Genomic DNA, 27072 nt, shown 5'->3' on the forward strand with positions numbered 1-27072 from the left:
CATATCACATGGAAGGGAGTACCCAAAGGAGAGATTGGTTTGGAGAACAGATTCTTTGGGAGTGAGGAGGGTCTCCGCCACTCATCTTTTTTCTCCCAATACTTTGAATCTATCAGCACAAATATCCCTCTTCCATCTTTGTTTTCCACCACTTCCCTTTATGCACCTGGGGCTCAAGACAAGTTGAACACTTGAACTTGGTCAGGAGGGATGTGTGTGTGTTGACCACAAAATATTGATTTCATTACTTTCTCTTTTTTTAAGATTTTATTTATTTGAGAGACAGAGCATGAGTGAGAGAGAAAGAGAGAGCATGAGCAGGATGGGGGCAGAGAGGGGCAGAGGGAGAGAGACAAGCAGACTCTCCATTGAGCAAGGAGCCCAACGGGGCTGGATCCCAGGACCCTGGGATCATGATCTGAGCCCAAGGCAGATGCTTAATGGACTGAACCACCCAAGGACCCCTGATTTCATTACTTTCAGTAAGTATTCAAGGTCTAGCTCAAACAGTGCCTTGTCTAGCAAAAATGATTAGTTCTCTCTTGGTCTTGCTGCATCCCTTTTCTCTGTTCTGTTTTATTAATAATTGTAGTCACATCTGTCACATCCTTCATGGCTATAAGCTCTTTCAGAACAGACAGTGCATGATACACATCTGTCTCCCAGGAATGCACCTATAAGGTGCTTAGTGAGTATCCATAGACTAAAAGATGGAAAGAACGTGATGTTCTTAAAGAAAAAGAACGCTTTTTAGCACCTTAGAAAACTAAGTCAGTGTGCAATTTCATGATTTAAATTCAGCTTATTTAATCCCATCAAAGATATGAAGTCCAGATTGGCGGCGGCGGGAGGGAGACTTTTAAGCGCACTGACCCTTTCTTTTTCAAAAAAAAGGGTGAGGGTTGGGGCAGAATATGAGCAGGAGGAGACAGTGGAGGAGATGGTGAAAGAAAAAATGAATTGAAAAGAAAGATGTTACTGGGATGAATTGCTGATGATGATCTTTGGATGTTGACGTGCGTCTTTGGACAAAGCGGATGAATTTAATTATAAAGTGTATTCAAATAACTGAAATGATCATCAGAATGTTTTCCGTATGCCTGGCAATGATCAGCGAATGACATTATGGTGAGCAGCCTAAGGGATGGGGCCCCTGCTACTGACCCTCTAATTGCACGTATCAATTACAGCCAACGCTGCTTCCTTGCTGATGGGAAGGAGGTTCTTTGGAAATACCATGACTTCTGCGCATGCTTGCAGAGCAGCACTGTGCCCTGAGTCACTGTCCAGGGAGGTGGAAACTTCATGTTAGAGTTTGAAATAACCCTCACATTTTCATTACCGCTCAGAGGTTATGGCAGAGCTGTTGGGTTTTGCTTCCTTCAGGATATCTCTTGGGACTCAGGGGTCCTATTCCTTTTCCCATAGTGCTTAGGACTATGTCACAGATTAGGAGACCCCAAGCCTTGAATAAGAAGTAGAAAAATCACTTGCTCTGGAGTTGAATTTTGCACACTACAATGTTCCCCCCAAAACACCCTTAGTAAATTGTCTGACATTTGAAATCCCTTGGAGGGAAGAAGCCAGTGAAAGGTCAAACCTGGTGTTTTGCTGCCCTTTTGAGAAAGAAAATCTGGTTTGGAATGTGATTGTATGAAAGTGCAAAAGAGTCATATGAGAACTTTCCCTGGGAGCAGAGTTTGAAAGGGAGAAACTGCCTCTGACTAAGCACACCCTACCTCACAGGCATCAAGCTCAGCAGGTCCCAGCTCATCCATGTCTCCCTTTAGTCTTTAATGCTTACAATATGCTTGTGAGGCAAGTATTAATATCCCCACTTTACACACGATAAAATTAAAATTCAGAGATTTGGAGTGATATGCTCATGATAATAAAACTGGCAAATTATGGGGCAGAGATTTGAACTTGTATCTTTCTGACAACAAATTCCCTGCCCCTTACACTACACGCCTGTGACAAGAACTCTGTATCAAGGTGGGCAAGTGGAACAATGTTCCAAATAAAAAGGGATTGTTTTAGGAAGGGCATATTGGAGCTCTGAACATAACCTCCCCTTAATTCCCAATGCCAGCCAGCATGGCTCTGTGTCTGGGCACTCCTCTCTGCCTCCTCTCGGCCAGCATTTGTGGACTGGGGCTGGGATCGAATTGGCACACAAGTGAACTCTTTCCCAATAGCTCCACTAGCTTTCTGATCAAAGGCAAATAAGGTCTTCTTTGGATCCCAAAGAATATTGAACAATCCTCTTTCGTGTAAAAATTACACATTTCCCTTCCATACAACAGAGTCAAATGGTGGTTATCATCAAACTAATTTGGTTCAAATCCCACTTCCAAAACATCCAGTTTATATTATCTTGGGCAAGTTACTGAATAGCTCTAAATTTTCAGCTTTCTCATCTTTAAAGCAAGAGTAATCATAGTGCTTATTCTCAGGACAGTTGTCAAGATTAAATGAATGAGCCCATGTCCAGCATTTAGTGAAATGTATAACACATAGGAAGAAATAAGAAACATTCTCTGTCTTTATTGTGTATCTCACAGAGGACTGTAAGCACCCAGAGGACGGCAATATTGATCTGGTCTTCTTTGCATAGGGTTGATATGTAAAAAGTAGCCAGTGGTAATTTGTAAAGTGCCTGTTTATGGAACTCTGGACATGATATTATTTTTGTATAGTGGACTTAAGATCTTTTCTTGAGGGCCTCTTTATTCCCTGTTACATAGCATAGGCTGGTAATGAACTCTGTATATGGATAGATCATTACTGAAATGTAGGGAATATGAGTCATTGAATAAATTCAAATGGCAACCAGAGCAGGCTTAGAAACAAGACTAGGTCTAAATCCAGAGCAAACTATAAAAATAACCATAGGCAAACTTATCTTTGATTGATGGCAATCTATCCCCACAGATGCCTCGGGACGCTCGACCTTTCCCTTATGACTAAGGAATTAGAAAAGCTTTCAAAGAATTTTTTACTGAGTTATCAGAAATTTTAAATAGATACCACCATCAATTCGTTAGCTCCTAGGACACAGTATACTTTGTGTGCTTTTGACTTTGACAGTGTTTCCAAACATTAAATGTGATGCATTGTATCTAAACATCTTAATCAGCTGAAATGAAATTACTTATAATTCCCCCCAGGATCTTATTTCCTAATGGCTTTGGAACTAAAATTAGCTTAAATTTAATAGGCTATGTGTTCATCAATTTTCCAAAAAGAATACGGAGAGAGATGGAAGAAGAGAGGAGGAACAGACCAACTTTATGATTTGCTACCACATGACTTCAGGATAGAGTTTCTGATACTAGGACCAACATTGTTTCCACCAAACCCGGTGATTTCCCCAGGCCGGGGTGCCAAAGCCCTTTAAGCTTCAGAATTATAGAAGGTTTATCATTTTGACCTTGAATCATGGAAGTATTAGTATGGAAGCATGTTCCAGTGGACTCCAATTGGATTAAAGAAACAAGTAGATCAGAGGCATGTTTGTACAGCTGCATGCATTACTCACAGCAAAGGACTCTCTAGTTTTAGGATACGCCTAGACTAATTTGGCAATGGTATTGAAGTGCTCTTAAACTTGCACAGTTCTAGCTACTTTGTAAGATTAGTGAAATAGTCATCACCAATCAAATCTGTTTATACAATCATTTAAATACAGCATATCTGCTCTTATCAGAAATCTCAGCCTTCCCAAGCCTGAGATAGCAACATTGGAAAGTATTAATAGGAAAATTGTCATAATACTGACTATCATCTTGATCAGTACAACTTGGCCAGGACTGGTTCTTGGCAGTAGTGAACAGGAGAGGTAATATCAAAGAACTGGACTTCACGGTACATCTTGCATAAACATTTGTAATGTCCTGACATAAGTTTGATAGACCAATGGAACAGAATAGAGAACCCAGAAATGGACCCTCGGCTCTTGGGGCAACTAATCTTTGACAAAACAGAAAAAAAACATCCAGTGGAAAAAAGACAGTCTCTTCAATAAATGGTACTGGGAAAATTGGTTAGCTACATGCAAAAGAATGAAATGTGACCACTCTCTCACACCATACACAAAAATAAACTCCAAATGGATGAAAGACCTCGATGTGAGACAGGAATCCATCAAAAATCCTAGAGGAGAACATAGGCTGTAACCTCTTTGACATCGGCCACAGCAACTTTTTTCATGACACATCTCCAAAGGCAAGAGAAACAAAAGAAAAAATGAACTTGTGGGACTTCATCAAGATAAGAAGCTTCTGCACAGCCAAGGAAACAGTCAAAAAAACTAACATGCAGCCCACAGAATGGGAGAAGATATTTGCAAATGATACTACAGATAAAAGACTGGTATCCAAGATCTACAAAGAACTTCTCAGACTCAATACATGAGGAACAAATAATCAAATTAAAAAATGGGCAGAAGATATGAACAGACACTTTTCCAATGAAGACATACAAATGGCTAACAGACACATGAAAAAATGTTCAAAATCATTAGCCATCAGGGAAATTCAAATCAAAACCACACTGAGATACCACCTTATGCCAGTTAGAATGGCAAAAATTGACAAGGTAAGAAAAAACAAATGTTGGAGGGGATGTGGAGAAAGGGGATCCCTCTTACACTGTTGGTGGGAATGCAAGTTGGTACCGCCACTGTGGAAAACAGTGTGGAGGTCCCTTAAAAAGTTAAAAATTGAGCTACCCTATGATCCAGCAATTGCACTACTGGGTGTTTACCCCAAAGATACAGACGTAGTAAAGAGAAGGGCCATATGCACCCCAATGTTCATAGCTGCATTGTCCACAATAGCCAAATCATGGAAGGAGCCGAGATGCCCTTCAACAGATGACTGGATTAAGAAGCTGTGGTCCATATANTCCATATAAACAATGGAATATTACTCAGCCATCAGAAAGAATGATTACCCAACATTTGCAGCAACATGGACGGCACTGGAGGAGATTATGCTAAGTGAAATAAGTCAAGCAGAGAAAGACAATTATCATATAGTTTCACTCATTTATGGCACATAAGAAATAGCAGGAAGATTGGTAGGAGAAGGAAGAGAAGAATGAAGGGGGGATAAACAGAAGGGGGAATGAACCATAAGAGACTACGGACTCTGGGAAACAAACTGAGGGCTTCAGAGGGGAGGGGGATGGGGGACTGAGATAGGCCAGTGATGGGTATTAAGGAGGGCACATAATGCTGCACTGGGTGTTATATTCAAATAATGAATGATGGAACATTACATCAAAAACTAAGGATATACCGTATGGTGACTAACATAACATAATAAAAAATTATTATAAAATAAAATAAATAAGTTTGATACAAGATGGGCCTACAGGAATATGGAGAGCATCAGAACTAAGGAGGAACTTCCTACAAATGTCAGTTCTAGAAAGAGAAGCTGGGAGATTCAGATGGCAAAGGGATTGTGGGAAGAGAGGGAGTCACAATCTCCATTCTTCCTTAGCTCAGGTAGGTTGGACATAGCAGCAGGAAATCTGGACTTTGGGAAGATGCTCCAGATTTGGATTGTGCTTGCCCATTATTCTATCTATCCATAGACAACGTGGCTCTGAGTAGTAGCTAAGGGGGATCAAGTGAGACCCAAGCCAGGGAAAAACGACTGACAAGAACTTGGCTGGACATCATGGCCCCACTGTGGGGTTTATAGTATCTATTTGTATATGGCCAGCACTTATAGTTAGTATTATTTTATAACTAAGAAAGGGACAAGAGGCAGATAACCAGCCTTATGAATAGGGACATTGGCCAACTACCGATACAAGCTGAAGACTACTTGGGTGTCCAGGGTTCATCCTTGACACAATAAGACACCTACCTCCAGAGTCCAGTTGGAAGAATAAAAGTATTCTTTAGGCCACATGAAAGGTTGTATTTATGACTGGACCTCTGGATCAGTAGCTGTCAGTTTATAAATTCTTGCTCCCAGATGGGGAATCACCTATGGTGGAAGACACTGTTTTTATGCGTCCTCCTTCTAGGAAGCCCTGAGACTACCCAGATGACCCAAAGCCCCCAGACGGACTAAGCACAGGCAGAGCCTTGCCTCTCTTATTTCATACATTAAAAATTCTGATGACTTTCTCCCATTTCAGAATTACTTCTTTTTTTTTTATTTTATTATATTATGTTAATCACCATACAGTACATCCCCAGATTCCGATGTAAAGTTTGATGCTTCATTAGTTGCGTATAACACCCAGTGCACCATGCAATACGTGCCCTCCTTACTACCCATCACCAGTCTATCCCATTCCCCCACCCCCTCCCCTCTGAAGTCTTCAGTTTGTTTCTCATAGTCCATAGTCTCTCATGTTTCATTCCCCCTTCTGATTACCCCCCTTTTCTTTATCCCTTTCTTCCCCTACCGATCATCCTAGTTCTTATGTTCCATAGATGAGAGAAATCATATGATAATTGTCTTTCTCTGCTTGACTTATTTCACTTAGCATTATCTCCTCCAGTGCCGTCCATGTTGCAGCAAATGTTGAGAATTCGTTCTTTCTGATAGCTGAGTAATATTCCATTGTATATATGGACCACAGCTTCTTAATCCAGTCATCTGTTGAAGGGCATCTCGGCTCCTTCCATGATTTGGCTATTGTGGACAATGCAGCTATGAACATTGGGGTGCATATGGCCCTTCTCTTTACTACGTCTGTATCTTTGGGGTAAACACCCAGTAGTGCAATGGCTGGGTCATAGGGTAGTTCAATTTTTAACTTTTTAAGGGACCTCCACACTGTTTTCCAGAGTGGCTGTACCAACTTGCATTCCCACCAACAATGTAGGAGGGATCCCCTTTCTCCACATCCTCTCCAACAATTGTTGTTTCTTGCCTTGTCTATCTTTGCCATTCTAACTGGCGTAAGGTGGTATCTCAGTGTGGTTTTGATTTGAATTTCCCTGATGGCTAATGATTTTGAACATTTTTTCATGTGTCTGTTAGCCATTTGTATGTCTTCATTGGAAAAGTGTCTGTTCATATCTTCTGCCCATTTTATGATTTGTTTATTTGTTTCTCGTGTATTGAGTTTGAGAAGTTCTTTGTAGATCTTGGATACCAGTCCTTTATCTGTGGTGTCCTTTGCAAATATATTCTCCCATTCCGTGGGCTGTCTCTTAGTTNTTCCATACAAATTTAAGGACTATTTGTTCCAGTTCTTTGAAAAATGTCCTCGGTATTTTGATCGGGATAGCATTGAAAGTGTAGATTGCTCTGGGTAGTATGGACATTTTAACTATGTTAATTCTTCCAATCCATGAGCATGGAATATTTTTCCATCTTTTTATGTCTTCCTCAATATCTTTCAAAAGTGATCTATAGTTTCTAGGATATAGGTCCTTTACGTCTCTGGTTAAGTTAATTCCAAGGTAACGTATGGTTTTTGGTGTTATTGTAAATGGGATGGATTCCCTAATTTCTCTTTCTTCAGTCTCGTTATTCGTGTATAGAAATGCAACTGATTTCTGGGCATTGATTTTGTATCCTGCCACCTTACTGAATTGTTCTATAACTTCTAATAGTTTGGGAGTGGATTCCTTTGGGTTTTCCATATAGAGTATCATGTCATCTGCAAAGAGAGACAGTTTGACTTCTTCTTTGCCGATTTGGATACCTTTGATCCCTTTTTGTCTTCTGATTGCTGTTGCAAGGACTTCTAGTACTATGTTGAATAATAGTGGCGAGAGTGGGCATCCTTGTCGTGTTCCTGATCTTAAGGGAAAGGCTTCCAGCTTTTCCCCATTGAGAATAATGCTTGCAGTAGGCTTTTCATAGATGGCTTTTATGAGATTGAGAAATGTACCCTCTATTCCTACACTCTGAAGGGTTTTAATCAGGAAAGGATGCTGTATTTTGTCAAATGCTTTTTCTGCATCAATTGAGAGGATCATATGGTTCTTGAGTCTTTTCTTGTTGATATGATGTATCACATTGATTGATTTGCGAGTGTTGAACCATGCTTGCATCCCAGGTATGAATCCCACTTGGTCATGATGGATAATCCTTTTAATGTACTGTTGGATTCTATTAGCAAGGATCTTGTTGAGGATTTTGGCATCCATATTCATTAGAGAAATCGGTCTGTAATTCTCCTTTTTGAGGGGGTCTTTGCCTGGTTTGGGGATCAAGGTAATATTAGCCTCATAGAATGAGTTTGGTAGCTTTCCTTCTGTTTCTATTTTTTGAAATAGCTTTAGGAGAATAGGTATTATTTCTTCTTTGAATGTTTGGTAGAATTCCCCAGGAAAACCGTCTGGGCCTGGAGTTTTATTATTTGGAAGGTTGTTTATCACTGACTCAATTTCTTCATAGTTAATTGGCCTATTTAAGAAATCTATTTCTTCCTGTTTCAGTCTTGGTAGTTTATAGGTTTCCAGGAAGGCCTCCATCTCTTCCAGATTGTTTAGTTTTTTGGCATATAGCTGTTGATAAAAGTTTCTAATAATCCTTGCAATTTCAATGGTGCTGGTCGTGACCTCTCCCTTTTCAGTCATAATTTTAATAATCTCAGTCCTTTCTCTTTGTTTTTGGACAAGTTTTGCCAGTGGTCTATCAATTTTATGGATTCTCTCAAAGAACCAGCTTCTAGTCCTGTTGATCTGCTCTACTGTGGTTCTGGTCTCTAATTCATTGATTTCTGCTCTAATCTTGGTCAACTCCTTCCTTGTCAGTGGGTTAGGCCTGTCCCTCTGTTGCTGTTCCAGTTTCTTGAGGTGAGAATATAGAAACTGCATTTTAGATTTTTCTATTCTTTTGAGTGAGGCTTATGGCTATGTATTTCCCCCTTAGGACTGCCTTTGCAGTATCCCATAGGTTTTGGACCATTGTGTATTCATTCTCGTTGCTCAGAATTACTTCTAACGATAATGGAACTCATCAGCTTAAGCAAGCTGCCCTCCATATGCTATAGTGGAAAGAACACAGACTTTGTAATCAGGTAGATCTGGGTTCACGTCTTGGCTCTGCTACTTACTGGATGGATAATGGAGCTAAGTTCAATTGTTTTCCACAATGTATGCTGTATACAGATAAAATGTATGGAGGATTAAATGAAGAGCAAATTATTTTTTCATCTGAAGAATGGAAATAGTAACACTTCTTTCCACATTCCATATGACGATTAAATTAAGCAATATAGTTATAGGGATAATCAATAATATGAATTCTCTTTTCCTTTATCCTGTACTTTGGATAAAATATTTTTGTGACATTTTCAGTGGATTCAACAATAGACTATGCTTTGATTTGATTTAAATTACAAGATAACTGATGCAATAGAAGTAAATGATAAGATGAAAATTCCTCAACAAAATATTAGCAAATTAAATCTAAAAATATATAAAAAGAATTATACACCAAAAACAAATGGGATTTATTCCAGGTATACAAAACTGGTTCAACACTTGAGAATCAATCAATATAATCAATCACATCAATAGCCTAAAGAATAAAAATCACATAATCATATGAATAGATATAGAAAAGGCATTTTACAAAATCCAACACCCATTCATGATAAAAATGTTCAGCAAACTAGTAAGAAAGAAGAACTTAGCTTGACAATGAACATATACAAAAGATATCTATAGCTAATATAATACTTAATGGTGAGAAAATAGAAGCTTTCTTGCTAAGATCAGGAGCATATGAAGAATTTCTCTTCTCCTTTTCAATATTCTACTGGAAGTCCTAGCTAATGCAGTAAGACAAGAGAAGGAAATAAATAGTATACAGATTGGGAAGGGAGACATAAAGCTCTCATTGTTTCCAGATGACATTATGATCTATGTAGAAATTCCCAAAGAATCAACATAAAAACTCTTGCAACTAATAAGTGATTATAGAAAGGCTGCAATATACTGGGTTACTATACAACACTCAATCCCTTCTTCTATATACCAGCAATAAGCAATTGGAATTTGAAATTAAAAACACAATACCACTTACTTTAGCATCCCTCCAAAATTAGTATACTTAATAGTATAAACCTAACAAAACATGAACAAGATCTATATGAGGAAAACTATAAAACTCTGTTGAAAGAAATGAAAGAAAAACTAAATAAACAGAGATATTCCAAGTTCATGGATAGGAAACTTTACTATTGTCAAGATGTCGATTCCTCCTAACTCAAGTAGAGTTAAAGAACTGATACTATCTGACTTACTATAGAGCTATAATAATCAAAAAATTGTGGTAATGATGAAAAAATAGACAAGTAGATCAGTGAACAAAATAGAGCTCAAAAATAGATCTGCATAAACATAATCAACCAATCTTTGATGAAAGAGAAAAGGCAATGCAATGGAGCAAATACAGCCTCTTCAACAAATGGTAATGGAACAATGGGACATCCAAATGCAGAAAAAAATTAATTCACACAGACTTACCCCTGTCACAAAAGTTAACTCGAAATGGATCATAGAACTAAATGTAAAACATTAGAAGAAAACATGAGAGAACATCTAGATGACCCTGGATATGGCAATGACTTTTTAGCTGCAACACTAAAGGCATGATCCATAAAAGAAATAAATGATAAAGCTGAACTTCATTTAACTAAAAAACATCTGCTCTGCAAAAGACACTGTCAAGAGAGTAAGAAGGCAAGCTGTAGAGTGGGAGAAAATAATTGTAAAAAACATTTCTGATTAAAAAATCAACTGTTATTCAAAATATGCAAAGAATTCTTAAAACTCAACAATAAGAGAGGGAGACAAACCATGAGAGACTCTGGACTCCGGGAAACAAACTAAGGGTTTCAGAGGGGAGGGGAGTGGGGGAATGGGGTAACCAAGTGATGAGTATTAAGGAGGGCATGTGTTGTGATGAGCACTGGATGTTACACACAACGAGAATCATTGAACTAAAAAAAAAAAAACAAAAAAACTCAACAATAAGAAAATTAATATCTCTAATTTTTTTAGTTTTTTTGTTCAGGTCTTTTTTTAAATATTCAAGTAGCTAACATATAGCACATCATTCGTTTTTGATATAGTGTTCAACGATTCATCAGTTTTGCATAACACCCAGTGCTCATCACAGCATGTGCCCTCTTTACTACCCATCACGTGGTAACATCCCAATTTAAAATGGGCAGAAGACCTGAACAGGCACGTCACCAAAGATACGCAAATGACAAATAAGTATATGAAAAGGTGCTCTGCATCCTATGTCCTTAGGGAAATGTAAATTAAAATAATAAGATATTATTACACACCTTTTAGAATGGCCAAAACCCAGAACACTGATAAACACTAATTGTGGGCAAAAATGCAGAGCAGCAAGGACTCTCATTCATTCATTGCTGTGAAAGGCAAAACAGAACCACCCCTTTGAAAAACAGATTGGCAGTTTTTTTTTTTACTTTGGAGGAAGTTATCGAGAAAACATGACCAGTGGTTGACAGATAAGCTGGACCCAGATGATTGGAGGCTCCTCATCCCCTCCCCTGTCCTTGGAGTGTGTGTTCTGCCCACAGTTCCCACAGTGGGACCCATTTTCAAGGACAGAGCCTTCAGAGAGCAATGTGTTGTGGAGAGCTTCTGGATGCTATACATGACTGAACCCTGTTAAGGGATTCTGGCAGGTGGGGTGGAGATCTACTCATCTCATAACCACCCAAGACAAGCCTTAGATGTAAGAGGCCTTGCTTATTAAACCTGCCATTTACCAATCTGGAGTGGCCTGCCTCTTCCTTGTGCCTCTCCTTGTCCTCCATGTACAAGGGCCAGTTTCAGATTTCGTTCAGGAGCCTCCATAGATTGCCAACCACCACTCACAAAACTAAACATACTCTTCCCTTGAGATCCAGTAATTGCCTTGTTATTCACCCAAATGAATTAAAAATATATGTCTTCACAAAAGCCCACACACAGATATTTATACCAGCATTATTCATAATTGCTAAAATTTGGAAGCAACCCGGATGTCCTTCAGTAGTTGAGTAGATAAATAAACCGCAGTACATTTACACAATGGAATAGTATTCAGCCATCCCCAAAAGATAAATAAATAAAGAGCTATCAAGCCATTAAAAGACATGGAGGAGTCTTAGGGGCGCCTGGGTGGCTCAGTCAGCTGAGTGTCTAACTCTTGGTTTTGGCTCAGGTCATGATCTCAGGGTCATGAGATCAAGTCCCACACCAGGCCCTGGGTGTAGGGCTTGCTTAGGATTCTCTCTCCCTGCTTCCTTCTGTCTCTCCCACTCACCCCTCTTTAAAAAAAAAAAAAAAAAAAAAAAAAAAAAGACATGGAAGAAACTTAAATGCATATTACTAAGTGAAAGAAGTCAATCTGAAAAGACTGTATATTGTATGATTCCATCTACATGACATGTTGGAAAAGGCAAAACTATGGAGACAGTAAAAAGATCAGTGGTTGCCAGGGGTTGGGGAGAGGGGGGATAAGTAAGAAACGCAGATTTTTGGAGCTGAGAAACTATTCTGTATGATACTATACTGCTGGATACATATTATACTTTTGTCAAAATCCATAGAGTGAAAAACACCAAGAGTGAAACTTATTTTAAAGTATAAACTTTGGGGGGCGCCTGGGTGGCACAGCGGTTAAGCGTCTGCCTTTGGCTCAGGGCGTGATCCTGGCGTTATGGGATCGAGCCCCACATCAGGCTCTTCTGCTATGAGCCTGCTTCTTCCTCTCCCACTCCCCCCTGCTTGTGGTCCCTCTCTCGCTGGCTGTCTCTATCTCTGTCAAATAAATAAATAAAATCTTTAAAAAAAAAAGTATAAACTTTGGGTGATAATGATGTGTCAACGCAGGCTCACGACGTAACAAATTGACCACACTGGAGGGAATGTTGATAGTGAGTGAGACTACACATGTGTGGGAGCAGGCATATGTGGGAACAAGTTGTACTTTCTGCTCAATTTTGCTATGAACCTAAAACTCTAAAAAATTAAGTCAATTTTTAAAAATTGAAATAATAAAAATAAATTATTTGTACACAATAATGCCTCTTGTACCTAACTGCAAAATATGATTGAGACCAATGGTGAGTCATAGATATTCTTTTTTTTTTAAAGATTTTTATTTATTTATTTGACAGGGAGAGAGAAAGAGAGGGAGAGTGAGCTAGAGAGAGAGTACAAGCAGGGGGAGCAGCAGGCAGCGGGAGAAGCAGGCTCCCCTCTGAGCAGGGAGCCCAATGCAGGACTCAATCCCAAGACCCTGGGATCATGACCTGAGCTGAAGGCAGACACTTAACCAAGTTGGTTGGGAAACCCAGACATCCCTTTTGTTTTTTTTTAAGATTTAGTCGTAGATATTCTTGGCTAATTATTCTCAATCCTGAATTCATGTCACATTAACATTCAGCATCCAAAACAAACTCAACCATCAAGAACATTACATGGCCCCACAGTCTAGGGACCATGACAGAAATGTTTTCAAGTTGAGCTGGTGTAAGTGTCACCACAAAGGATCCTTTAGGCCCATCTCACTAAAACGGAGGATAATTCTGGAACTTCTAAATATAATGGTGATGAAACTATATGCAATTTCATAGAATGTTCAATCTAAAATGCAAACAAAATGAACACCAAAGTTGACACTGGGCCAATATAATGGACTGCTGGTCAATGAGCCTAAAATTCTTCTGTGGTCTAATTTGAGAAGGACTAGCCACCATTTGTTTGAAAATAAAATCAGCATGTTTTGTGAAACTCCAAAAGGAAAGGAGACACAAATGACAATTAGTGAAGACAGCCCTCTGACCTCCAATAGTTGATGTATAACTGCATCCTTGTAAACACCTTTCCTTCCTCTCTGACTCACCCCCTGAAGATGGCAGGCATATCATCCAGGGGCTATAGCCATGGTCTCTGTAGTCAGACACACTTGGGTTCCCAGTCTTTAGGTAAATTCCTTAGTTTTTTTTCTGATTTTCAGTTTCTTCATCTTTAAAATGAGCATGACAATACCTACCATACGTATTGCTGGGAGGCTTATTGACATCACGTATGTGGGGTGTTGGCACAAAGCCTCACACAGAGTGAGAGCTATGATATTGAAGAATATTGGGTTTGCAGACATTGTATCAATGAGTCCATTCCCTTCTCCACACACATTTATTCATCTATTTCTTCATTTATGTGCAATTCATTCATTTATTCAGTCAATCTGACAGTCACTGATTCATTTAATCACCACACAACAATTAATGACTACCCAGCGTGCATCAGCCACTGTGCTAAGAACTATGAGAGATACAGAAATGGATTAAACATCTACCTGGCTATGAAGGATTTCTACAAGTTTAATAGACAAGTAGGATATGGTCAGCAATAATAGTAATAATACAAAGTACAAAGTGTTAAGTTGCACAAACTGCATTCATTGAAATGCACTGGGGGTTGCGAGATAGGAGGAGTTCCTTTATCAGGGGAATCAGGACAGGTCCAGAGAGGAGATAACTATTTAAGCTAAGGCTTGAAAAGGGAGTTGAAATTGGACTTTCAGAGATAAGGAAAACAAGGGCTTTTTAGGCAATCTGCTCTGTCTCTTTTGGAAGTAAACCTTACATCACAAAATCCTGCATCTATATAGCGTTTAAGAGCTGCCCTCTTCTCATCATTCTACGGGAAAACTGAGCTCCCAGAGAGGGGAATTATCCCAGGCTCACAATGTTTGGTAGTGGCAAGTCCCAGCTGAAAATTCAGACAGCTTAGCTCCCTTGCCAGAATTCATCTGCTTTCTCATAAACACTAGCTGAACATCAAGTGCCTGCTTAATGTCCTGTTTAAATATTCATCTTACACATGTCTAGTTAGCACAGCTGAATTACAACAGAACCTGACCACCAATAATTTCATTTGCATGTAGGATAAACACGGGTATATGGCTGATGCCAGAGTCTGGTCTGAGTTGAAGTTTGTGGTCACCTACATAATTTATGTAAAACTCCCTGTGACTCCTTCTTTATGGATGCTGATACTGAGATTAACTCCATACCCAGCTATTACCCCAGTAAATATTCCTTATTCGATTCCACCAATAGATTGCATCATTCATACTAGCAAAATTAGACCTCTGGAAGGTACTCAGTGTTACATTTTTACTTTAGGACTAAATGATTGGGTGGATGCATGCATCTTTTGTGTCACTTATTAAAACAGACAACTATGGCCCTCGACGAAACAAAAGGATCAACAGCCAAGCTTAGGGAAAAATAAATCTGAGGTTCTGGTATTCTACTATATTTGGGGAAAAAAGAAAAAACCAGATGAAAAGGAGACAAGTGAGGAGTCCTGGTAATCTGACAAACCAGGAAAAGAGCTGGTTGGGAGAAGAAAGGCAGACAAGGGTCCAGACCCAACAGTTCTGGGCATTTGAAGTAGGAAGAAACAATACGGAGTTTGCCCTTCAAAGACCAATATGAATGAAAGGAAACAATTTTCTTTTCCCCACCTTCTTCTGCTCCTTTTCCCACCCTGATAGAAGCTACACCAACAATTGCAAGTGAGTGTGCATTACAAGTCTGAGTTGGTTGTAGCTCTTTGGTTCCCCCTTTTGTATTTTTAGTTTATTTACTTATTTTAAATTTCATTTTACTTAAATTTAATTATCATATAGTGTATTATTAGTTTCAGAGGCAGAGGTCAGTAATTCTTCAGTTGCATATAACACTCAGTGCTCATTACATCACGTGTCCTCCTTAATGTCCATCACCCAGTTATTCCATCCCCCCATCCACCTCTCCTCCAGCAACCCTCAATTTGTTCCCTATAGTTAAGAGTCTCTTATGGTTTGTCTCCTTCTCTGATTCTCTTTTGCTGGTCCTTTCACTCAAAGGATCCCATCAGGGCAAAAATCCATGATACCTGTTGAACATAGCAATGAAACAGAGTAGCTGGTGTCATGGTCAGCTGTAGACTAAGGTCCAGAGTACTTTACCAAAGAGTGTTCCCCATACTTCAGATAGTTTTATCAGAATACTCTGCATTGGGTTTTTGTGCCAAATCTCAGCTAATAATAAGGCGTTCTTCATGTCTGTTTTCCTAACTCCCTGTGAGTCTGTCTCCCACAAGAACCTATGGGGACAGTGGTGGTGATACAAGCATGATGCAGGTATTTCCAGAATCCCAGGTTGTTATGGTATCAGGCTACTCTAAAATCCATCCTTCTTTTTTTTTTTTTCCCTGATGGCAGAGACACATAGATTTAAATCCCAGCTCTGCCACTTCCTAGAAATATAAATTTGGGCACTATGTAAAAAAAGGATCAAAATAAAAACTAGGTCATACGGTTGTTTCAAAAGTCAAATGAGCTGGTGGAAGTGAATCTGGTTTGTAAATTGCAAATAAATGTGCAAATATGCAACGCTACAGAAAGGACACTGACTTTAGGGTAAGAGAGGAATTGTTTCAAGTACAAAAATTTCTCCTTAGTAGCTTATTTAGCCTCTGCGACCCTGAGCAACTTGGTCTACTATTCTGAGTCACAACATCCATATCTGTGAAATGGGTTGAATGATACCTCCCTCTGAAGGCTAAGTAAAACTCGGATAAGACAATGTTTATAAAGTATCTGAAAATCGTAGTTATTTAATTAACGTTTCTTTTTATTACTGTATGTGTTGTTGATCTTATTAATATTATTTCTGTTAAATTATTATCAAACCAGTCTGTCTGATGAACAGAAGCAACACAGAGATTATGTTTCTTTGGCAGGGGCTGTCTTTGGAACAGGCTGTCTTCTGACTTTGCAGCAACATGAAGGGACAGACAGGATCAAGCCCACATCTTTGAGTTGCAACAGAGAGAGACCCACAGTGGAGCCTAGCTCTGTACCAGCAACACCAGAAATCTCTCTTCCAGGTTCGAGGCATCCCTTGAAGTCTTTGCATGGAAGTAGCCTCCTTCTACAGGCACTTTCAGCAAACCACAGAACCTCTGGAGTGCTAGAATCTTCTTTCCTGGCTCCCAAGTGACCATGCTGTTATACTGGGCCCTACCATGGACGCAGAACCTTTTAGCATTGGCTGAATCACTGCCCCTGGCCAGGTAATTGGCTCAGAGGTCAGAAATGCCCAACACGTAAAACATACCCAGGGCCCAGCAAGGCCAGCTTTACCCCTTACAGGAATTACACTTCCAGGAAATGAGCTGCATGCATGACTATTTGACCTCTCAGTAAGGAAGAGCAGAAATTGGTCACCAACCCCCACTCCAACCCCAATCCCATGACCTATAGCCCTGATAGAGATAAGCAAACACACATTACACTCTCCCTCTCTCTCAGCTGGCTGGGGGAACCAAAAAGACAATCATTACCCAAGAAATGAAATGACTTAGCTCATCTCAGAACTTTTCAAATTAATCAATCACTTGCATATTTTCTAAGTGCTCAGCTCAATGTTAAAAAGGTAAACATGGCTGCTTTCAAAGAGCTAACAATCTAGCTTACATTCTGCTTGAAAGTATTCACCAAGCGGGATTTTTTTTTTTTGCTTTATTTTTCTGTTGATGGACTTATTCCTCTAAATTTAAATAGGTGATGTGTTACCTAAACTCTTTACTTTGTCCCAAGATACTAAAGAACAAAGACAATTTATATGTAAGCTCTATATATTGTCTTCCAAATCAAGGTGCTTGGTCCCTGTTCTGCAGCCATCTGATCATAGGACCTTGAGCAAGTTACTTCTTCTATCTCCAGGCCTTATTTTCCTTATGTAAAAAATCAGGGAGGTGTATCAGAGATCTTTAAGGTCCTATCCAGGACTGTATTACTAAAACGCTTTCAGCAGAACCTCTCCTATGGGATCAGACCTCCTCCTTCTGTCTCCCTCCCTATCAAAAGCTAATTTTCTGAATGGTGGACAAAAATGACATTTCAGGGGCGCCTGGGTGGCACAGCGGTTAAGCGTCTGCCTTCGGCTCAGGGCGTGATCCCGGCGTTGTGGGGATCGAGCCCCACATCAGGCTCCTCCACTGGGAGCCTGCTTCTTCCTCTCCCACTCCCCCTGCTTGTGTTCCCTCTCTCGCTGGCTGTCTCTCTCTCTGTCAAATAAATAAATAAATAAAATCTTAAAAAAAAAAAAATGACATTTCAAGGAATAATTCTGGTTGCAAAGCTGAAAATTTGAAGAATCAAAGTAGCAATACTAATAAGACCAACGACATTTCATACAAAGCATTTGAACAGTGGTTTATCCCCTTCAGAGTACTACAATATTCATTGACCCATTCTACCCTTGATGAACCAGAGTAATACATTTCATTAGTGACAGGCAGGAGAAGCCAGCCTGCTGTAAATGGAGAGTCATAAAACCACTATTAAGTGTATATTAAAATTCTAACTGTGCCAGCTACTGTAGACAGCCATAATTGGGTTTTACTTTCCTTCTGTGCCAAATGTTGCCCTTTGCATATGAGACCAGACAAGGCAGAACAGAAAAATCCATAAATACTTGGACTTTGCTGCAATTCGGAAAGGTTAAAAAAAAAAAATCACTAAAATAAAAGCAAAGTTGTTGATTTCCAGAAAGTCCCTCTCCCCCTCTGGGGTCTCTGTTTTTCCAGCTGTCAATTGAGGGTGAAGTAATCTCTTCTTGTTTTTCTGTACTGAGAGCTCTGACTATCACCCCATGCATGATCTAAGCAGACTCCTGTTTCTCTCTCCCTACCTGCAGCCAGATAAAGAGGCTGGCAGCCTACATTTTGACTATGGCCAGAGTGAGGGTTCAAGAAGGGCACTGTCATGAAGTAGAAAGAGCACTAGGGGGTGCTTGGGTGGCTCAGTCGGTTACGTAGACTCTTGATTTTGGCTCAGGTCATGATCTCAGGGTCATGAGATCAAGCCCTACACCGTGCTGCCCACTCAGCACATAATCTGCTTGGGACTCTTTCCCCCTTCTTCTCCCCACCCCCCACGGCTCCGCCCACCCCACTCACATGCATGCTCTCATTCCCTCAAATAAATAAATAAAATCTTTAAAAAGAGAGAGAGAGAGCATTAGACTTCAGTTAGGCGTCGCAGGTGCCTGCATTCAACCCTGACATGGGCTGAGTAATACCAAGGGTGGCTTATTGGATGAGGAAAACTTCTGCGTGCCAGGCTCTGTGCTCTCACTACGGCTTTGAGAGGCACGTAGTCTCAGCCCCATTTTGCAGATGAGGAAACCAAAGCTCAGAAATTCTAAATAATGTAATGTATTCAAGAACCCAGAACAGGTAAGCAGCACAGCCAGAACCATGTACATCCCATCCTCTGAAGCATCATTTGCTATTTCTGTCTCTACCTCAATTTCTCCCTGATAGAAAGGAATTATTGGAACTTACTTTACTTTGAAGCTACTTTATCAGAAAAGTGAATCATTACATCAGCAAAAAAGAGAAAAAAACTTTGAAGAAACCGCTTATAAATCAAGGAGAAAGGGGTCGGTCCTATTAAAGCAAATTAAGTCCCTAGAAAGCTAGCTACCTCCTGTCAAGTCCTCACCCCCTGGCAGGGCTCTGATAAAAACTCACCGTTCTGAGGTTGGGGCACGGGATAGGCCGACTGCTGCTGAGAACCCCAATTTCCCTGCTCCAGGGCTGTTCCCACCAGGTAGCGGGTTTACAAGATGCGCGGCTTCTCTGAAGCTGTCTGGTCCCCGCATTCCAGAGTTATCTCAGTCTGGCTCATTCTGAGTCCACACTAGGATGAAGCTGGATTCGGCTTTCTTGCTCTAAGTAGCACCCCCAGAAACAGGCATGCTTCAATCTTTCTGGGGAAACAACATACAGGAGCTCTGAAGGGCAAGGGGGCAGAGAATCCACACATCTCTCAGAGGAAGTAGCTGGACCGCCAAAATTCTTTCACAACCTTCTCTCTGCTGGCTTCTGAAAACATGAAGCACCACCTTCTATTTCATTGTCTGACTCTCGTGATGGTGATGACGTAAGCACAGTTTCAGGTCCGATGAAAACTAATTAGTACAGCTCTTCAGAGTTCTCCACTGTTCTCGCTTGAGCTCTGTCCTTTAGTCGTTGCAAAGTGTCTCTCATGCAGGACAATCTCCCCTGGATCTCTCCAAAATATCGCTCATACCAGTTCTTTCCAGGGGGAAGACTAGCATGAGCAGATGGTGAGCCATTTGCTCCAAGTCTCATCTTTAGTAAATGACTGAACCCAAGAAGCTAAGCCTTCTAGCTCCGTGCACCCACACATTGTCCCCTGGGCCTGGGGGTCCCCACCTGCAAGGACCGACGACAAGCCTCCTTTGGTGCAGACTGCGGATTTCGTACCAACGTAAAACACTGCATGAGACTTCCACGAGTCTCCCGAAAGGAAGGATATCCACTCCGTCCTCCAAGCGCATTCATCATGAACCTTGCTGATGATATGAGGGTCGCATTCTAGAGACTCCGTGGAAGAAAGCTGGAAGGATCTAGACTCCTCTGTGACTGTACTAGCCTTGGACTACCAACTTGACTTCTTTTACTTAGAAAAGAAATAAATATATATCCTGCTTAAGCCTCTTATTTGAGGATAACTGTCATTCACTACTGAACACAAACCTAATCAATACAGCTGCCTCGCAGGATTCTTACCAGGATGAGGAGAAGGGAACAATGTCAATAGACGTCACATGTAGAGAGAATGTATTGCCCTCTCACCTGAGTTCCGGCTGTGTATCCATGCGCGTGCGTATGTATACGCATGCGTGAGCGCCTTGTATAAGCTATCAAGTGGTATTTCACCACCTTGCTGTGACTTCTGAAGGGCAGAGAGCTTGCAATATTATTCTTTGTGGTACAGGAGCCAGGCTTACTGCAACAAAGCATCTCGTGAATTGAAAGTATCGCCCCAAGGGGCCTTTGAAAGTGTAAGAGTTGGTGTGAAGGCAGGGATAGAAGGCCATCATTGTTATTTCAGTGTAAGTTGCACCCTTAGGAGCTTCCCAGGTGAAATCCCAAATTGGACCCCCGAGGGCAAGGAGAAACCCAAGAAAGAGGCATACCATTCCAGATTGGTAGGTGGCCGCCTTAATAAGCAAGGGAACTTACATAGGAGGCTCGTCCTGGGCGCCACAAAATGAGATGATCTCTTCACCAAGCACCAGAATCGTAAAGGATTATACAGAAGCTTTAAGTGGGACTCATCACATAAACCTCCCAGAGGGCCTCAAGAACACATTGTCTCTCAAGGCTTCTTCCTCGAAAACAGCTCCCGTTCTACGAAGGTGAGTGACTACAGTCCAAGGAGAGGGAAGCCCTGAAGGAGCTCTGATTGCCCCGGGCCAGCTTGGGGGTCAATCTGCAGTCACGTCCTCTCCATGACTTCCTCCAACATTTAGAATTCTGCAAAGTTAAACAAAGGAAATCTAAAATGAACAAAGTATCACATTCTCAACGATTTCCGTCACTTGGGAAGGCTTATTGTGACTGGTGAATAAATGCTACGCATTTAGTCTCAGTAATTCAGCTGATTATATTTCAAATGTAAATTAGTCATCTAATGCAAACATAAATAGTTTGTGACTAATTACTCTTTCTTCTTAACGCAGATCAGAGGAGCAGCTCCACTGTCCAAAATACCCTAAGGTGAGAGAAGAACATTCCAGTAACCATTTAAGGCCCACAGGAGGCAAGAGAATAGAAGGAAATGACACACACTTTGAAGGACAACCCTACATGTCTAGAAAGAATACGGGGATGTCTAAGCATTAGAAGCAGAATTTGATAGCCCCTCAGAATTAAAGAGATACATGTCATGTGGCCCTGGACTCAGGGAAATCAGTCTGGTGTGGAGATCAGCATGAAAATGAATAACCACATATAATTAAGATTAACTGTTATACTGAATATAGGTGGTAAATAGATTTGCTTGATAAAGGAAGATAAGATTTCATAGAGAAGCATTTGAATTGAAATTTAAATAGTGCCTAAAGTTGTCCTGGGGTACAGGGTAGGGGAGGCCACTCCAGGAAGAGAAAACACTATGTGGAAAGTTTGGTTTGGAGAAAGGATAAGCCTGTGCATAAAGGATTTGAAATAGGCTTGCATATTTAGGGACAAAATCAGTTATCAAGTTATCAAGACCGTAGGCCCTTCTGCCTTGCTGCAAAGTTACCCATCCCAGGTGAACTTTTTTCTTTTGGGTTAAGACAATCTCCAGAAATCCATAGAGTTGAGAATTTATGGGTTTCTTGATTATGTTAACCACTCACCAACAAAGGAAAGTGAAAAAACTCAAATGGTCACACCAGATCAAGATTCCTTCTTAAACCTACGGTGGAGAAAACCCCTTGACCAAGAAGCTCTGGTAGGTTCACAGAGACCTAACTTTCTTTACTTCTCCAGAAGTTCATGACGTACTGTCCTTCCCATTCCTAATGTTTACCAGGCATGGAGAGTCAAGAAAAGCTAAATGCCAGGAGCCCAGAGCAAACAGGGAGGTGGCACCCTCAAAAAACAGTATTTACTAGCTAACTTTCAGATAAGCAATTATTTTATTGCAGACTTTCAATGTAATGATATGTTTTAAACTGCTGTCCTTCAGGTTTCAAAATGATAGTAATGCTTACTTACATGTTATGACAGATTCAAAGACAGAAGACAAAGAATGGATGAATTCACAAAAGGCACTCTGCAAAGAATGTGGAATCCAATAACCAGCCCAGAGAATCCCTCATTTTGACATCGATGACTTTTCCCAACTCTACTTATTCCACACTACACTTTAAATATGGTATGAATCTTCAATCTTCAGGTTTCAAAACCTGAACTGCAACCATTCGTCTACTAAAAATGTCCAATATAAAATATTGGTCAAAAGACATATGAGCATATAAGCACCTGAGAAGGATAGTGAGTCGAAGGAAGAAACCTTGTTTTTCTGCTTCTTACAGGTTTGATGAGAGTATACAAAAAAAAATTATAAGGTAAGAAGAGTTCTGGAAAAAATAGTACAGGGTAGTGGCAATAATGTGGAGAACTAAGGCAAAAGAAATGTGGAAAAAATGAAATGGCCTTACAACTTGCAGCCCATTGACAAGTACTCGAGACAGGCAGAGTGACCTCCTCAAGGGACTCAGCTGCTTCAAAATTAATGCTTTACTAGAGGCAAAAGGCAACCCTAGCTTGACATCACCCCAACCTCCAGGATTCTGTGTCTTCTTTAACATATAAAAATCCTTTGGCAACTTCCTTTGTCTCTACACCCCCACCAAGATATATATTAGCAATCATCGTCCAAACATTTGGTCCACTGACACATGTCTGAAGGGTCTCATGACTAAGGCTTTACTAGACAGTAGTAAATGAGCTAACCCCTCAAGGCCCTGAAAACCTTGCTGCCAAATTCTTAGAGACTCACACTATCCCTACCCCCTCCCAACTTGAAAGGATATAATCATCACTCCTCGCAACCCCAGTGCAGCTCTTTCTGCTTATGGGTCCTGTCCCCGGGCTTTAATAAAATCACCTTTTTTGCACCAAAGACATTTCAAGGATTCTTTTTTGGACCATTGGCTCCTGGCCCATATCACATCAGCAGGAGTATCGTTCCTCTTCTCTCTGAGATCACCATCTTCTGCTCCCTATTTTCCAATATTGATAAACAAATGTTTCATAGATTTTGTCCAGTTTTCTAGTTGTATGTGGCAAGAATTTCGTTTCAAACTCTAATAGAGCCATAATATAATTTTGAATAAAGACCCATCTATAAGCCACAAAGTAAAAATAGCAAGGGAAATATTGCAATCATCCCAGATTTGTGTCCATATTTTGGACCATCGCGCAGAGAGGGGAGACCAAGCTGAGGAAGAAGATTGTTCTAAATTGGGACAGAAATTAGATTAGAGTCCAGGGAAGATGAGGCAGCTGAAAATGCAAGAAAAAGTTCTAGAGAGGAGGGTGCTATGGAAAAAACCTCCAGAAGGCTGCTTGCTGTGTCCTTGAGTCTTTGCTGAACACTGAGCTGTGCTTGCATAAGCCTGTGCTGCTCACAGCCAAGGAAAGCATGACTGGGGAGCCATAAGCTAAACAATTTCCAAATGATACACAAAGTGAGAAGACAGTGACTCTTCAACCAGCTGGAGAGGAAAGTCCCCTGACCACCTGGAGAAGACCTACAGGGGTCACTCCTTGGTCGAAGAACTAGGAGTCTATTCTGTATTGAAAATGCCATTCAAAAATGCAGGCAAAATAAAGGCTTTCAGATAACTAAATGTGAAATCATTTGTCTCCAGAAAATATGCACTCCAAAAAAATATTAATGGAAATTCTTCAGCTAGAGAGAAAATGATGCTATATAGAAACTCTGGTCTATTAAAAGGAATTAAAACTGCCAGAAATTGCAAATATGGATGTAAATATAAGTGAAAAAATTTAATTCTTAGGAGATAATTAATTTTAAAATAATAAAAATGCATTATGAGATTTATAACATATGTATAAGTAAAATATATGAAAACAAAAACACGAAGGATGGGAGGGAAGAAATGAAAGCATGATGTTTTAAAGCTCCTACATTTTGAGGGAAATGATACAGTGTTACTCAGAAGGGGACTGCTAGAAATTAAACATTCATATTTATATTTATAGTATAATATTTGTGACTTTGAGGTAAGCAAAGAGCTCTTAGATAAAATATAAAAAGCTAGTTTGAAATGTCTATTCTTCAAAATATTCCTTTTTAAAAGTGGAAAGATAGTCCATTAACTGGTTGAAAACCATCTATCTATATATGCACACATATAAAACTCACTTATATAATCACATCTATAACAACATCTGTAGATCTTCTGTCCAAAATTTATAAAAGCAATTACAACTTAAACACCCAATTAAAAAAATAGACAAAATAGGGGCACCTGGGTGGCTCAGTTGTTAAGCGTCTGCCTTTGGCTCAGGGCGTGATCCCAGAGTCCTGGGAACGAGCCCTGCATCAGGATCCTCCACTGGAAGCCTGCTTCTTCCTCTCCCACTCACCCTGCTTGTGTTCCCTCTCTTGCTGACTGTCTGTCTCTCTGTCAAGTAACTAACTAAATAAAATCTTTAAAAAAAATAGAATTTTTGCATTGATACATCACAAAAAGTATGCAAATGACCAATATATGCCAAAATACGATTAACATTAATCATCAAAGAAATGTAAACCACAATGAAATGCCTCTAACCCCCATCTGAATGCTAAAATTAAAAAGACTAAATTACCCTTGTTGGAAAGATGTGGAAAAATTGGAACTTTTATGTATTGCTGGAGGTAATGTGAAAGGATACAACCACACTGGAAAACAATTTGGCAGTTTCTTATAAAGTTAAACGTAACATTTACCATAACACTCGGTAATTCCGGTAATTTTACATAAATGACTCAGTAATTTTACATCAATGTCCATCAATGAATGGTGGATGAACAAAGCGTCAGACGTGCATACAATGGAATAATACTCAGCAGTAAACAGAATGACTGACGTATCGCTGCATGCAACAGCATGAACGACTCTCTCAAAATCACGCCGAGTGAAAGAAGTCAGACATAAAAGAATGCATACTTTGTAATTCTATTTATATGAACTCTAATAAGACAAATCTAATATAAAATTGGCTGAAATCCAATTGGTGTTTGCCTTGGGCCAAGGACTGGGGGCATCAAAATTGTCTAGAACTTTCTAACATGATAGAAATGTTGTATTTCTTCATTGGCGCAGTCATTACATGGGTCTATACATTTTTCAAAACTCATAGGAATGTACACATAACATGGGTGCATTGTATATATTGGTATGTACGGTTGGCCCTTGAGCAACACAGGTTTCAATAGCATGGATCCACTTATATGTGGATTGTTTTTATATAAATACGGCACAGTACTGTAAATATATTTTCCCTTCCTTATGGTTTTCTTCATAACATTTTCTTCTTTTCTCTAGCTTACTTTATTGGAAGAATATAGTATATAACACACATAATATGTGTGAATCGACTGTTTATGTTTTCAGTAAGGCTTCCGATCAACAGTAGGCTAATAGTGACTAATAGGAGCCAAAATTTACATGTGGAATTTTTGACTGTGTGCATTATTCAAAGATTAAGTGTAATTTACAACTCAATAAAGTTGATTTTTTTTTAATTACTAGCTTTCTTTCTCATCTTCTATTTCAATGTGAAGGAATTACGTTCTGAATTTAGTATTTGACTTTATTGTCCCTTCCAGATCATGAGCTAACTTTTTTCTTTTGATAAAAATATCTGAATGTGAGAAAATTATCCCAACCACTCATCATTTAAATAGGAGGAGATTTATCCCACCAGAAATACAGTAGTAAGAATATTGTGCATCTTAAACAATTGGCACAATGGGTAAACCATTAGGGTCTCTGCAAATTTGCCACAGGGCAGACAACCACTCCACAAAGGTGAGGTGAGGCAGGGGAACTCTGAGGCTGGTGGTCTGCTGTCGAATGACAGACACACCAACCTTACATTTCTGATCCCAGCTACTCCAACCAGTATCTTCATTAAGAACAGTTTCGTTTTTTTTGTTTTGTTTTTGTTTTTGTTTTTTTCTCAGAAACTAGAAGGCTAAAAGGAAAATCAGGTCCTGGTTAATGTGTATCAATCAGTCCCAGTTGATCAGTGACATCAGTGGCTGCTCCGATGGCATTTTCAATTGCTATCAACTAAGAAAGGAAGGTAAAGCTCAATTTTGACTGACCTTCAGGTATCAGGGAAATCTAGAGATGACTTCTGGGATTGCAACCTTCATGGCCATTCCAATAGGCAGTAGGGAGATACCAGAGAACTAATAATTTCATATATATGTATCTATCTATCTATATCTATATATCCCTAAGAAAGTGAAGAGCCAAGAGAAAAGAGCAATTCTTTTTTAATCCATAGCTGAGACATCTCGCTATCTCTGTTGACTGAGAAAGCACATTTGTCTAGATCCAACAGCCTGCTCTCATCAGGACAGACAGTAAAGTCTAGGTGTCATCCACAGAATGAAAGAGACTTTCAGACTTCTGCAAAACATCCCAAATCTGCCTAAG

The 27072-nt window shown here is 39.9% G+C and overlaps 1 long non-coding RNA gene across 1 annotated transcript in view; it reads right to left on the reverse strand.

The window, feature by feature from the left end:
• Window positions 1–24943, reverse strand: part of LOC117802051 — a 136834-nt gene extending 111891 nt beyond the window's left edge. The window contains exons 1-2 of the long non-coding RNA XR_004625081.1: window positions 24889–24943; window positions 19559–21373 (exon numbers count right to left, since the gene is read on the reverse strand). This is a non-coding gene — a long non-coding RNA (uncharacterized LOC117802051). The remainder of the gene's footprint in view (window positions 1–19558; window positions 21374–24888) is intronic.
• Between the last annotated feature and the right edge of the window lie 2129 nt (window positions 24944–27072).

This window comes from Ailuropoda melanoleuca, chromosome 4 (assembly GCF_002007445.2).
Source record: "Ailuropoda melanoleuca isolate Jingjing chromosome 4, ASM200744v2, whole genome shotgun sequence".
Taxonomy (NCBI): Eukaryota; Metazoa; Chordata; class Mammalia; order Carnivora; family Ursidae; genus Ailuropoda; species Ailuropoda melanoleuca.